Here is a 14,421-nt window from a genome sequence, read left to right on the forward strand (position 1 = left end):
TTTCGTTTAGGGTGAATTTACCCATCAACACATTCAACAGGTTATTTACATCTCCCCACTTTTCCCCAGTCAATATGTCTTGCTAGGTCCATTAACATTCCTTCTGGGAACGAGCAAAGTTCATTTTCTTAAAAAATATTTTTAAATTTTAATATGCCTTATTGTTTATGCTATTACAGTTGTTCAAATTTCTTTTCCCTTTGTTCCCCTCCACCCAGTGACCCCTCCCTCCAGCTGTCTCCTCCTTAGTCCATGCTCATTGATTGTGCATATAGTTCTTCTCAACATCTTCCTATCTACTCCACTCCCTCCTACTATGCTTCTTAATTCCTGTACCATCTCCCTCCCTTTCCCCCCTTTCCTCTCCCCACTGACCTCCCCCCAAAATGTTTCCCATACCTATAATTCTTTTCACACTCTTGTTGCCTACTTAGTTTGCCTTTGTTTCGGTTCCCTAGCTTCTGCTGTTGGTTGTTGTGATACAGTTTTCATTTTAATGTTCATAGTTTTGATCCTCTTTCTCCTAAACAAGTCCCTTTAATGTTTCATATAACAGTGGTTTGGATCTGATGAACTCCTTCAGTTTTACTTTGTCCTGGAAGCACTTTCTCTGCCCTTCTATTCTGAATGACAGCTTCACTGGATAGAGTAATCGTGGTTGTAGGTTTTTGCTTTGCATTACTTTGAATATTTCTTGCCAGTCCCTTCTTGCCTGCAGTTTCTTTTGAGAAATCAGCTGAAAGTCTTATTGGGACCCCTTTGTGTGTAATTCTCTTCTTCTCTCTTGCTGATTTTAAGATTCTCTCTTTATCATTAATTTTTGACATTTTGATTACAACGTGTCTTGGTGTGGTTCTCCCTAAGTCCAGTTGTTTTGGAACTCTCTGTGCTTCCTGGACCTGTAAGTGTATTTCCTTCCCCAAGTTAGGGAAGTTCTGCTTCATTACTCTTTCACATAATTTTTTAATTTCTAGTTCTTCTTCTTCACCTTCTGGCAGCCCTATGATTTGGATGTTGGCCCGCTTATAGCTGTCCAATAAGTTTCTGAGCCTCTTCTCATTTTCCTCACTTCTCATTTCCTCTTTCTGCACTGGTTGACTGGCATTCTCTGTGGGGGTGGGGGTCCAAGATGGCTTCCCGCTGTTCACTCTCCACTGAGAGACCTGGAGCCTCCTCCTCTGTCCCCAACCCCTCCAGGCCTCACAAGGCAAGGGAGGTCTGCCTTCCCTGGCTTTGGAATTGCAAGCTGACAGGTCTAGTCTGCAGCCAGGGGTGTTCCCCAGGTGCTTCTCTCCTCTCCCTAAATACAGGTGTCTGTGCTTACCGCTGTCCTGCTGCTGCCACGGACAGCACAGCTTGAACTCTCCTCCCCGGCTTCGCCTCTCCTACCTGTCCAGATGAGCACCACTTCTTTAGAACTTCATACATTGGACTTCCATTTATTTTCTGGAACTTCTGATTATTTCTGGTTTTGCAATAGCTGTATTCCTTCTTAGTTGTGGAGGGAGATGGAGCATGTCAGTCTAGGCCTATATCTTGGCTGGAAGTCTCCTGTGTTTGTTTACTTCTGTGTCCCAGGTAGAGCTGTCACTCCTACTACGTTGTAAGGGGCAGAGCCTTAGGTATTGGTCAGTAATGGGCGACCTGTTTCACCATGTTATGGCGCTGTATGTCGGCGGGGGGGGGGGGGGGGGTCTGAGAAGGAACAATACTGCTTGCCCAGCACTCACCCCCTTTCCATGCACTTCTCCCACTTCCGAACCAGACTGGTACCTCTCTAGTCTTGGCCGTCATTCCCAGAGTGGGTGGGTCTGCGGACATTCTAGGCCGTGGGGGCCCTTTAAACAAGTGGACTCTGCTGAGAGACTGGCAGTTTCTGCCTCGACTCCAATCCCCACTGGTTTGCACAGTCAAAAGCAATGGGGCTTGATTTTCCCCGGTGCTGGGACAGTGAGCTGCGCGGTCTGGTGAGGAGCTGGGAACACTTCCCAAGTGTCCCTCCCGACTTTTTAAAACCTGTAACTGCGCTTTCCGCCAGGCCTGCTGCTGTTGCCACTGCTGCCACCACCGGAGCGTGTCCTCTCCGCCCAGGCTCTGCCCCTCCTACCTGTCTGGATGAGTATTTCTTCTTTATATCTTTGTTGGACTTCCATGCAGCTCGATTTTCTGGAACTTCTGGTTGTTTCTAATTTTGAGGTAGTTATATTCCTTCTTAGTTGTGGAGAGAGATGCAGCATGTATGTCTATGCTGGAAGTCCATTTTTATTTCTTAGGGTAGAAGATGGGACTAGGTTAATTTGCATATGGTTCATTTGCATATGTCAAAAGTTCGGGCCACTGGTCCAGCCACCGCCCTGTTTTGACAAAGAAAGAACGAAAAGTGTAGACAACACATATGCCCCCAAGGAACTGGGCTGGAGGGAGGAGCATTTGGGAAGAGAGGATCCACGGGGTGAGAAGCTTGCACAGTCGCAGGAGAAGCGGCAGTAGAAGCTGCACTCCCTCTGGCCAGTCGCGCTGACCACACCGCCGTGTTCTGACAGCGTGGCACTTGGAAATACCTAGTGCTCAATAAATGTTAGCTGTTTTTATTTATTATTATTATTATTATCATCATCATCATCATTATCACCAAGTTATTATTGGGTGCCTACAATGTGTCTTGTCTGACTTGGAAGCCTTTTAGGGTACAGGCAGTTTAAGATGCAGCACCTAATTCAGTATAATAATTAGGGACCAGCACGCCAGCTGCTCATGATCGGGTGATTATGAACAACCTACTCTTGACCTGAACCAAGAGGCTACAGAAGTAACTGAGTTCCACCGCTGTGCCTCCGGGAGATTGCTGAGGGGGCTCAGGGAGGGGAGATGGCAGCGGTGCCTGTAATCACCTTGGGAGACCTCAGAGGGCCTTCCTAGCATTTCCATAAAAGGTGACCCTTGTTGTCACTGTGCCTATGTCTTGTGATGGACCCATGTTTTCCATTGTTCTGTGGCAGACTTGAAGTGTGGGTAGGATGTAAATGTGTTGGGAGGGAATACTTAGCCCAAGCCCATTCTAGGTGATGAGCCCCACAAAGACTATCCATTCATTCCTTCAACTTCAATTAAGCACCTACTGTGTGCCAGGTGCTGGTGCACATTCCATTCCTGATCACACAGAAAGTGCCCACTCCAGGGTTTGTCAAGCATTTAGGGCATGGCAGAGCCCAAGAAGGTGAGTTGTGTCCCTTGGGGCATTCATCCTTCTCCCTTGAACCATGCTGAATCTCACATAGCATAGATTTTATATACTTATTTACTTCACTGAACAATCTCCGATGATTTATGCCTCTCCCTCCCAACACACATATCAACATCATATCCAAAATTAAGGGATATTCTGCTAATCCTGTTATCAAGGAAGCAGAGAAGGAAAACTCTGACTCCAAAAAACCTCCGCTGCCTTGCGGCATACCTCTTCTGGGGAAAGGCTAAGGGAGTAAACCCCGACAGAAAATCCGGAGCCGGAGTCCCTAAGGCGGTTTGACGTTGTAGTCAACACCGGCAACTCCTGCGGCGCACCTGAAGCCAAGCTGTATCGACTCCGTCTTTCCCTTGGACCCTTCAGCTGCGAGGAGAGGGGGGGTCTGCTGCATGGGCAACAGCAGACCCTCCATATCACCCTGCCCAGGCTCTGTAGCTTCAGCTCCACTGGAGAGGACACTCCAGCGTCATCGCAAGATGTCAATTCAACACGGGAGGAGACAGATGCCGTGTCACTCCCGAGTTGGACTGCACAGCCATTCTCGGCGGTGCAGATAGACACTTAAGAAGCTACACCATCGTCTCTCGAGACGGACGGCTGCCGACGACGACGATTCTGCTAATCCTGTTATCAAACCTTAAAATGTAACAATAATCTCTGAATAACATTTGAAACCCAGTCTATTAAAATCCCCCAAATGTCCCTAAAATGTCTTTTACAGCTTGTCTGTTCAAATCAGGGTCTGCTCAAGGAATATGCCTCCCATTTGGCTGTATGTTCCTTTTAATCTAGAACAGTTCTCCCATCCTTTTGCTTTTCATTGCCTTAATTTTTTATTTTTATTTTTATTTTTTCTGAAGAGACCAGGCCAGTTGTCTTGTAGAACATCCCACATTCTGGATTTATCTGATTGTTTCCTCCTGGTGACATTTAATTTGTCCTCACTCTGTCCCCTATATTTCTTCTAATAGGGTCTTAATCCCTTTTGCCTGCTCTAACAAAAATACTACAGACTGGGTCACTTGTAAACAACAGAAATTTATTTCTCAAAGTTGTGGAAACTGGGAAGTTCAAGATCAAGGCACTAGCTTGGCTAGGTTCTGGTGAGAGCCTGCTTCTGGGTCATAGACAGTTATCTTCTCAATGTGTCTTCACATGGCAGAAGGGGTGAGGGAGCTCTTGGGAGCCTCTTATAAGGGCACTAATCTCAGAGAAGAGGACTCCACCCCCATGACCTAATTATTCCCAAAGACCCATCTCCTAATATCACCATCCTGAGGGTAAGGATTTAAACATGAATTTGGGGAACACAAACATTATCTCTAGCAAATACTACAACCTTCCTAAAGGTTAGTATCTTGAAATATCACCAACTTCATCCAGCCTTCAACTGAAGCTATTGGGCTCTGCAAAGCATAGGTACAATAAGGAAGGGGAAGGATGAGGAAGCAACAGTCCTCAGGTGCTCTAAGCATGGCAGGAGGACCCAAGCACACAGCAAGGAAGGAACTATGTGCCCTAGAAAGGGTTCCAGCACAGGGCTGGGTCATCCAGCAACCTTGTCATCCAGAAACCCCAGCTGTGGGAACTGGTCCTGTGGGCTATCAGTCTTGCTCAGCTGTCCCAACCCAACCAGGACTGTCCACCTGGTGGATGGCCCTCCTTCCTCCCTGTGACCTTCCCCAGACCTCTGCACGGCTCCCTGCCTTCCTCCTTCAGGCCTCTGCTCAAGGAAGCCTTTCCTGTACACAAGCTAAAATAGTGTCCCCAGCCCTCTCTAGCCCCCTGCCTGCCATGTTTTTCTTCTGAGCACACATTACTCTCTGACATGTATTTATTATTTATTTTGCATTATCTGCCTCTCCTGCCCAGACTTCATTAGGACAAGGACCTTTGTTGCCTTGTTCATTGCTGTATCCCCAATGCCTAGAATAGCTTCTCATATAAAGAATGCACCAAATAAACAAGGAAGATTGAATGAATGAATGGGCCCCACAGCAAACAGGTCAGTTCTAAGCACATAACTGACCTCAGATAAACATATTATCTGGGTTATCATCTTCCCAGAAACATATCATATACTAAAATTCAAAAATAATACTTAACGTTAATGGGATTGGGGGGGGGGGGATCCCTTCATCCGTGAATAACAACAATAAAATCTCCCCTGCAAGTTGTCTGCTCTCCCAGCCCTCAAGTCACCCCTGCCAAAGTGTGGCCAACTCCTGGATCACTCAGCTCAGGGTGAGTCCAGGGCCTCATGGTCATAAATACCAGTTAGTCCCACTCAGCAAATAAGAGCCCTGTGAATTATGATGTTCAGCTGGTAGGATGATCCCTCTGTCTGATTTTTTTAATGTTGATCTGTTTTTTTTTTTTAAGCCCTCAAATGCCGAACAGGTGCTGTATTCAATTCCTAGCCAAGGGCTGTGGCTTACAGCGGGCACTGAGCCAGGGGGCCTGGGAGAGGTAGTCGGGCCTGGGAGCCAAGGTGGAAGCCTGTGCCGCCCACTGATGAGTGAAGGAGCAGGACTAGCTATTGTTTTGTTGGCGTAAAACCCACAAATAGAAGAGTGTATCATCTAAAGAGGGGCTTCTCACCTGGCCCTCAGGGGGCCCAGGGACCCCCTTAAACACTGTGCAGCATATTGTGAATATTTGCTTTCTGGGGAGAAGGTCCTAGCTTGCATCAGTTTCCCAGTGAAGTTTGTAATACTGCCTTTTCCCTCCCCCCATCATCACCACCACAAAAAAAAAAAATAAATAAATAAATAAAGTAAGAAAAACCAGAGACAGCACCTGGCAGCTCTTTGGATATGCAAATCCACAAAGTTAAGTCAGACTCCTGCTGTGCACCCATCCCACCCAGAAGCTCAGGTTAATTGGGAAAATAGGCCCAATGGGAGGAGGCAGGTTAGGGTGTCTAGGTTTTAATTGGTTTTCCTAAGTTATTTCTTCAGGTCCTCCTATATGCATAGCACAGTCTTAGACTCCATAACAATGACAACAACAATAGTAATAACTAGCTCTTACCTAGGACTCTTGAAAGTGCTTTCCATGTATTAGCTCACTTAATCTCCCCAGAGTCCTATGAACTAGACACCCCTATTCTCATCTCACCTACAGACGATAAAACTGAGGCCTAGCGAGGTCAAGTAAGTGGCCCAAAAGACCACAGCAGACTGGATTTAAACCCGGAAGACCTGCATCCCGGTCTATTCGACCCCTCAAGCTCATTGTCTCATTTGAGCCTCACAACCACCCCCTGGAGTACCTACTATGACCATCTCCACTCTGCAGGTGATAACACTGAGGTTGGGTCACTTGCCCAAGGTCACCTGGGCATTTCACACCTCCCACTGTGAGGGCTGAGAGCCAAAGAAGAGGCCAAGGAATTCAGAGGGGCAAAGGTCACTCTGTTCAGGGGTGACCAGGGGAGGAGTCCAGCAGGGGACAGTGGAAATCTGGAAGGCCACCAAGATGTGTGTACCTGAGGGACAGCTCCTGGGGGCCAGCAAGCCCAGGCCCTAGCCTTTGCCGCCTCGCAGTGCCTCCTTCCAGAGGCCCCAGCCCAGGGGGAAAGGTGACTTGTAGAGGAGGGAAGAGAGCCCTGCCTCAAGGTTAATCCTCACTCTCACCGCCATTTTGTAGCTAAGTCACTGGGGGCCTTCTATGGGGTGAGAGGGATTAACAAGGCAGCCTCCCCAGTTTGACCCACTCCAACCCTCCCCCTCCGGCCTGTTGTCCCACTTTCACAAACCAGGTGCCTATTTGTATCTCTGCCGGAGAGGGCCCTCTGGTTCTCTCATGGGGAGAGGAAACCTCCATGGTTCCAGAACTCAGGCCACATGTAGACCCAGCTCATAGGGGCCACACAGTTACAGGACGGGTAAGGCCTCTGCCACCAACCCCTCAGCACAGATGGCACCTCAGTGCCCACAGCCACCAATAAAGAAGATAGAGATGGAAGTATGATGATTCCCACTTCACAGAAGAGAAAACTGAGGCTTGGAAGCTGTACTAAGTTGACTGCTGACCCCTCAAAAAGTAAGTCTTCCCCAAGCCTGTAAATATGACCTTATTTGGGGAAAAAAAAAATGTTTGCAGATATAATTAAGGATCTCAAAATGAGACCATCCTGGATTGGGGTGGTCTTTACCTTGAATGAGAACTGTTTTTGTAAAGAAGGCAGGGATGTGAATGTACTTAATGCCATTGAACTGTACATTTAAAAATAGCCAAAATGGTAAATTTTATGCTATACCTATTTTATTACCATGAAAATTTAATTTAACTAAACTTTTAAAAAAAGAGAGGAGAGAAAGGAAGAGTAGACACACAGAGAGGGAAGTGATGTGAAGATGGAGGTGGAGGCCAGAATGATATGTCTGCAACCCAAGGAACGCAGGGATGGCCAGCAACCACCAGCAGCTAGGAGTGCAGAGGACAGATTTGCTCAGAGCCTCTCCACCAGAACTGGCTGGTGGGTCCCAGCCTGAGAATGGTGTGGGCTTCACCAGTACTGAGGAGTGGGGGCTCTTGTAACTTGGAGCCATTACCAGAAAGTAAGCCACATGTCCCACACAAGCTTAGATCCAGAGGAGCCCCTCCTGAGACCCAGGGCCAGGTGAAGCAGTCTGGGCCTCCCACAGTGCTTTCTCAAATGTTCTGTGTGGTTTGCTAAGGATTCCCTTGCTCTAGATTTTTGGAAAAAAGTGTCAGTGAGACTTCAAGTTGTTCAGCTTGAGGCCTGCCATTGGGCAATTCTGTTACATTTAGGGCACAGCCACATCCCTTCCCTTGTTCCCACTAGTGTTTAACCTTTACCTATAGTCTGTGAGCCAAATATATATGTACATATTATGTGTGTATCCATATCTCTCGGGCCCTGGCTGGTTTAGCTCAGTGGATTGAGCGTCGGCCTGCGAGCTAAGTGTCGCTGGTTCGATCTTCCAGTCAGGGTACATCAGAGAAGGAAAACTCTGACTCCAAAAAACCTCCGCTGCCTTGCGGCATACCTCTTCAGGGGAAAGGCTAAGGGAGTAAACCCCGACAGAAAATCCGGAGCCGGAGTCCCTAAGGCGGTTTGATGCTGTGATCAACACCGGCAACTCCTGCGGCGCACCTGAACCCAAGCTGTATCGACTCCGTCTTTCCCTTGGACCCTTCAGCTGCGAAGAGAGGGGGGGTCTGCTGCATGGGCAACAGCAGACCCTCCATATTACCCTGCCCAGGCTCTGTAGCTTCAGCGTCATCGCAAGATGTCGATTCAACACAGGAGGAGACAGATACCATGTCACTCCCGAGTCGGACTGCACAGCCATTCTTGGCGGTGCAGATGGACTCTTAAGAAGCTACACCATCGTCTCTCGAGACGGACGGCTGCCGACGACGATCCATATCTCTCAGCTACTTGGAGTGGCGTTTCTGCTGCTTGCAACCATACTGTCTTATCTACTTCACTGAACTGTCTGACATTTTGTGGGAGCTTCACCTGCCTGCAGAGGGGGCACGTGTGGGCTGGGGAGGACATGGAGGCCTTTGGATTACTATATTGGAAGCCACCACCAAGTTTATGAGTTAAGAACTAGCATCTTTGAATTCATTGAGTACATCTATAGGAAAATGGATTTAAGTTAACAATAATGTCATTTCCACAATCTTGGAAGCACATATGTTTGGCCTCAGAGCTAAAAACGACTGGACTTTCTTTTCAATGCTCTCAGCCCAATGGCAGCCAAGTCCCCGACCGGCTTTCCAGGGTCCATCAGGGCATGTGATGTGATGAGGGGCGGGGCCAAGCACAGCTTCAGCCTCCAGGGTGAGGTACAGCCAAGGGCTGTCTCCTGCCCAGCTGGATTTTCCAGTCCAGCCTGCACGTTCCTTTCTGTCCCTTCCCTCGTCCTCTGGCATATACGTGACGGTAAACCAGGCTCCAGATGGGGGGGCGGGGGGGTGTCCCGTAGGGACCTTCCTGGTGGAGGCGCTAGGGGCGCTGCCAGCCTCATCTTGGAGGCCAGGTACCAAAGGTACCTTGGATGCCCTCTCTCCTGACTCCGATTTCTTTCCTCCACCAACTAACTCATGGCCCCTGCCTGTCTTCAGCCCTGTTCTGCTCCCTTACACGGGCAAGGTGGAAAATCGCAGCTCTTCAGAGCTGGAAGGAGCCCCAGAATCGAGAAACGAGGCCAGCAAGGTGAAGTGAGCTGTGAATAGCGTGTCTGGCTTGAGAACCCAGGTCTACACTAGTGACCAGTGGTCTTGCAGGGGGCGAGGCTGTGTGCATTTGAAGCCTTCTGTCTCCTGCTGTGGACTAGGAGGGGAGCCCTGTGCTCCGGTGACAGGCAGCTGGGGAAGAGAAGGGTTTGAGAGTCAGGGACCCAGTCGGTGTGGACATTTCAAGAGAGAAACATCAGTTCAGTCGCATCGGACTCTCCCTCTCCCTCGGTCGGGTGGGCGGGCGCAGGAACTCGGGGAAGCCTCGCTGGCGCGCAGCGGCTCTGGAACCGGGCTGGGTCGGAGAGTGAGGTCGCCTGCACGCCGGGGGTGGCCGGAGGAGGCTCCTGCAGCCACTCCCTGGGCAGATCCCCATCCCCACCCACCCCATCGCCTCCGCTGCACCCGCTGCTGCCGCTGTCCCCAGGCTACCCAACCCGGCCTGGCCGCTGGGCACGAGCTTCAGAGCCTCCCGGGCGGCCTCGACCTCAGGCCCCGCGCTGCGGAAGCGCACCGACTCACAGGGCCGCCACTCTACCGGGAATCCGGAGTTCCCCTCTCTGCCTCCCGTCCGCCCACCCCTCCGGGCGCCCACATTCCTCCTGATGTTATTCCTTGGCCTCGGGCCTGCGCGATCCGGCCTCGCTCGACCCTAGGGTCTGAGCCAGGTCCGCCTCCTTGGAGCACCAACCCTGGGTCCCTCCCTCTGACCTCCTGGGCCAGCGCCCTCTAAGTGGGGCCCAGGGACCAGCAACATCAGCGTCCCCTGAGAACTTGTTAGAAATGCAAACTCTGAGGCCAGCCGGAACTTACTGAATCAGAATCCCTAGGCTCAGCAAAGGCTGTGCCACTGGCCTGAGGGAGACAGACAGGTCCGCTGAAGTTTAAGAACCTGGGCTCTGGAGCCATAACACCGCCTCCTCCAGCTCTGCCTGGGAAGGTAGACTGAGCTCCTTGAGCCTAGCATCCTGTCTTTGCTCCCCAATTAGCTGGCTATTCTGCTCAGCCCTTCACCACTGCTGATTATTGACTGGCGAGATAGGGAGACTTGTTTCTACAGGCAGCCCCAGGTCTTTCCTGGATGATGACGGGGAGTGACTTGGGAATGGACACAAATTTCCTAAAAGAATTGATCCGCTTAGTGTCTCTTAAGACTAAATCCCAAATTGTTTACAGTGAAGCTGGAAAAGCGCCCCGACTCTATTGCCCATGGCCTTGAGGGGCTCACAGTGCCTGGTGTGGCTAACATACCCCAAGCCTTCTGCTGGAGAACCCTGGGCCATTGCTTTATGGGTGGCATTTATAGGGTAAGTGAAAATTTAGCCAAGAAGGTATGGGAAACATTTGAAGATACTGATCTAAAGGTCATTCCAATTTCATAGGCAGAGACTACTTCCCTGACCTAGAAAGATGTGGACACATGAAAAAGATGTAGCCATGATATTTTGCCTTTTCCCCTGAGAATATTCTTTAATATTTTTACATAATGTTTTCAACAAAATTTAAAACCTGCAAAACTCTGTAATGTACCCCAGTCCCTAAGCCAAGTTTCTGCTGCTAACCAAGTGACAGAAGTTTAGCTTAGTGGCTGTGGCTTAGTGAGGAATGTCTCCAGCCGGAAATCTATTTTTCAACCAGCATCCTTTGAGTCACACTGGCCTTAGCCTAAAGGAGTAATTCTGATGATGGAGTCCAGATAAGAGAGAGGGGAAGGTTTGGGCAGAGCTGGCCAGGTCCCTCAAGTCACACCTGCCAGGTGACATTCCCACATGTTTCTGAGCAGTTTGAAAGGGCAGAGGTATTTGGAAGGATAGGGCCTCTAGCTGGTCAGTGGGTGCCCCTGGGCTGAGGAGGCTGGGAGAGGGTTTGATGGCGCAGAGCCAATTGTGCAATGTCAAGAGTCTTAGAACTATCCCTTCTCTTTGTCCCAACAACTCCACTTCAGGTATTTCTCCTATGGGACTAATCAGAGAGGCTGTAAATGAGCCACAACAATATGGGAGTGGTTTAATCAGGAGGGGCCCCATCACATAACAGAACAACCTCCAGCCACAAAAAAAATCCCACTTTCAAAGAATTTCTTTTTTTCTTTTTTAAAGATTTATTTTTATTGTATTTTTTCCCATTACCATTTATCCCCCTTATACCCTCTTCTACCTCCCGCGCTCCCCTCTCAATCACCACACTGTTGTCCATGCCCATGAGTTCTTCTCTTTTTTGCTCCATCCCTTCACCTTCTAAGCCTCCCCCGCCCCAGAGCTGTCATCTGCTCTACATCTATGAGTCTGTCTCTGTTTTGCTTGTTAGTTCAGTTTGTTCATTAGATTCCACATATGAATGAAATCATATGGTATTTGTCTTTCTCTGACCGGCTTATTTCACTTAGTATAATGTTCTCCAGGTCCACCCACACTGTTGCAAAGGGTAAAATTTTCTTCTTTTTCACAGCTGAGTAGTATTCCAGTGTGTACATGTACCATGGCTGTTTTATCCATCAAAGAATTTCTGACATGTGAATTGCTCTTAATATAATGTAAAAAAAAGTCACATAGAAAATAGTACTGTATGATGTCTACTTTATGTAAAATACATATTTATCTAAGTAAAACATATGTATACATAAAATATATATGCGGACTGGAAGGAAATTCACCAAAAAATTAACAAAGGTTTTCTCCGGATAGTAGGCTCATAGGTGACATTAATTCTCTGCTTTACTTTTTATGTGTTCCTTTTTTTTTTCTTCCCTGTAATAAGTACTTAGAATTAGAAAAACTATTTAAGAACCTACAGTGCCAGACTCAAAGATGAGTAAGCTACAAAGACACAGTTTCTGCCCTGGGCCCATGATTAAAAGACATGAGTGGTACCCAATGGAAGCAGCATGGATTAATGCTGATGTGACCAGCAAGGCACAGCGGGAGCTCAGAGAATGAGAGGGAGCATGTGCTTGGATGTAAGTTTTGGGCAGCAGGCACATGTGAGATCAGTGTACATGACACAAAACATAGAGTAGGGTGGCATCAGAGTTCACTTTGGCTCCCCAGTGCCCTGTAAGGTTAGGCAAATTACTCCAAACTAGTCTGACTTTCCTCATCTGTAAAAAGCGTTCCTATGAACAATTAATAAGATAATGGAGATGAAGCATGGTCCCTGCACAAAATAAGTGCTCAATAAAAATTAGATTTTAGTAGAAGCTTTAAGATCAAGTCTAGGTGGGAAAGCACAAGGGCTGTGGAGAACCAATTGGGGGTGCAGGGTGTGGGTCTCAAGGGGGGAGGGTGGGAGAGAAGGCAAGGGGGATGGGGATGGCCTGGATGGGGGAGCTGGGCACAGGCAGAGGGGCGCAGCCTCTGGTGTAAGCTCTGCTCAGCGCTGGCAGCTGGGAGACCGCGTTTGTGGGGGTGGAGGTGGGGGTGGGAGCTGTGCATCCTCCCTTGACCAACGGAGTAAGTGCGGAAAGTGGAGAAAAAAATGAGGATGGAGTTTCCAGAACTGGATTCAGAGCCCAGTAGATCTGATTGCGAAGGGGAGGGAAAGGGTATGGAGGGGAGTACAGAGAGCACCCAGCATTTACTGAGGACCTACAATACACCACATATTGCTTTGTCCCCGCAGCAACCCTGAACATCACTATATCCATTTTGCAGATGAGAAAACTGAAGCTGAGGATCACACACTAGCACCACGTGGACTAAGATTCAAGCCACCGAGTGTGTGCTTCTAACTTTCTGAGCACCAGCACCTGGAAGACCAGGGTTTGCAGTCCTCAGCAAGGCCTCAGCAGCCTGTGACCTCTGACCTCCCAAGGCACTGAGCCAGCCTGGGGGTTTCCTGGGACCTTCCTGACTGAATCATAGGAAAGACCCTTTCATCCCTTTCTGTCCTCCAAGGTGAGACCATGCCCCCTGCACTAGGTGGACCAGAGGTGGGAAGGGGGTGGGGCAGATCCTTTAGGTTTTTAATTAAAATAAGGTTTTTTTGTTTTGTTTTTGTTTTTTGAGAATGTCATATACCCCTTGTGAGGACGAGAGGTGGTAGAGGCAGCCCCTGCACATCATGGGGTCACTCCCAACCAGGGCAGGCCTAGTGGCCTTAGGCCCATGCTCTCTCTCTCTTAGCCTGACATCTGAAAGATAAACTATCTCAGATAAGGCTTCAGTTCTAAGCCTGGAAGCCTCAGAATGGTCAAGACTGCTAAGCACCTGAAAGTGAGTACAATAGAAGAACAAAAATGCTCCAAAGGACCCTGGCTTTGTCCCCTCCACTTAGATTTCAGGCTGTCTTCAGGCTAAGTCTAATTGCCTCAGTGAACTCTTTTAATTTTTCCAATCCACCTGGCAGAAAGCCCGACCACAACATCTGCCGTACCCTGTTTCCTGAAACTCTGGCCTCCTCCATGGGATTTATAGAATTTGGGAGGGTGGTGCTGTGCTGCTTCACAGTTCTGCTGCCCATTTTTCACAAGAGAAAACTGGGTGTCAAAGGAATGAGAGTAGATTCTGCAATGAAAGCATCTGGAGCCAGATAGTAAGAGAAATCTAATTTATAACAAGGGTTCAGCCATGGCTACAAATTAGAAGCACAAGAACACTTTAAAAATACTGATACCCAGGCTCCACCAAGTAATTGCTCTGAGATGATGAGGTTCCTTCTTTCCTTCCTCCCCCTCTCCCTCTCTCTCTCCCCTCCTTCTATCTTTCTTTTCTTCCTTCCATTGTTTAAAAAGTCTTCCAGGTGGTTCTAGTATGCCATAGTTGAGAACAACTTACCTAAATAAGACAACCATGTTGAAAAGAAAACTATCTAATAGAAAAATGGACAAAGGATATGAATGGGTAATTCTTAGAGAAGAAACAAAAATGGCTGATAGGCACATGAAAAACTGTTGACCCCAATTAATAATTAAAGAAATGCTAAATAAAACAATAATGAGATAGAATTTCATGTATCAAATT

The sequence above is a fragment of the Furipterus horrens genome, unplaced genomic scaffold (genome assembly GCF_987537825.1).
Source record: "Furipterus horrens unplaced genomic scaffold, mFurHor1.1.pri manual_scaffold_6, whole genome shotgun sequence".
NCBI classification, from domain to species: Eukaryota; Metazoa; Chordata; class Mammalia; order Chiroptera; family Furipteridae; genus Furipterus; species Furipterus horrens.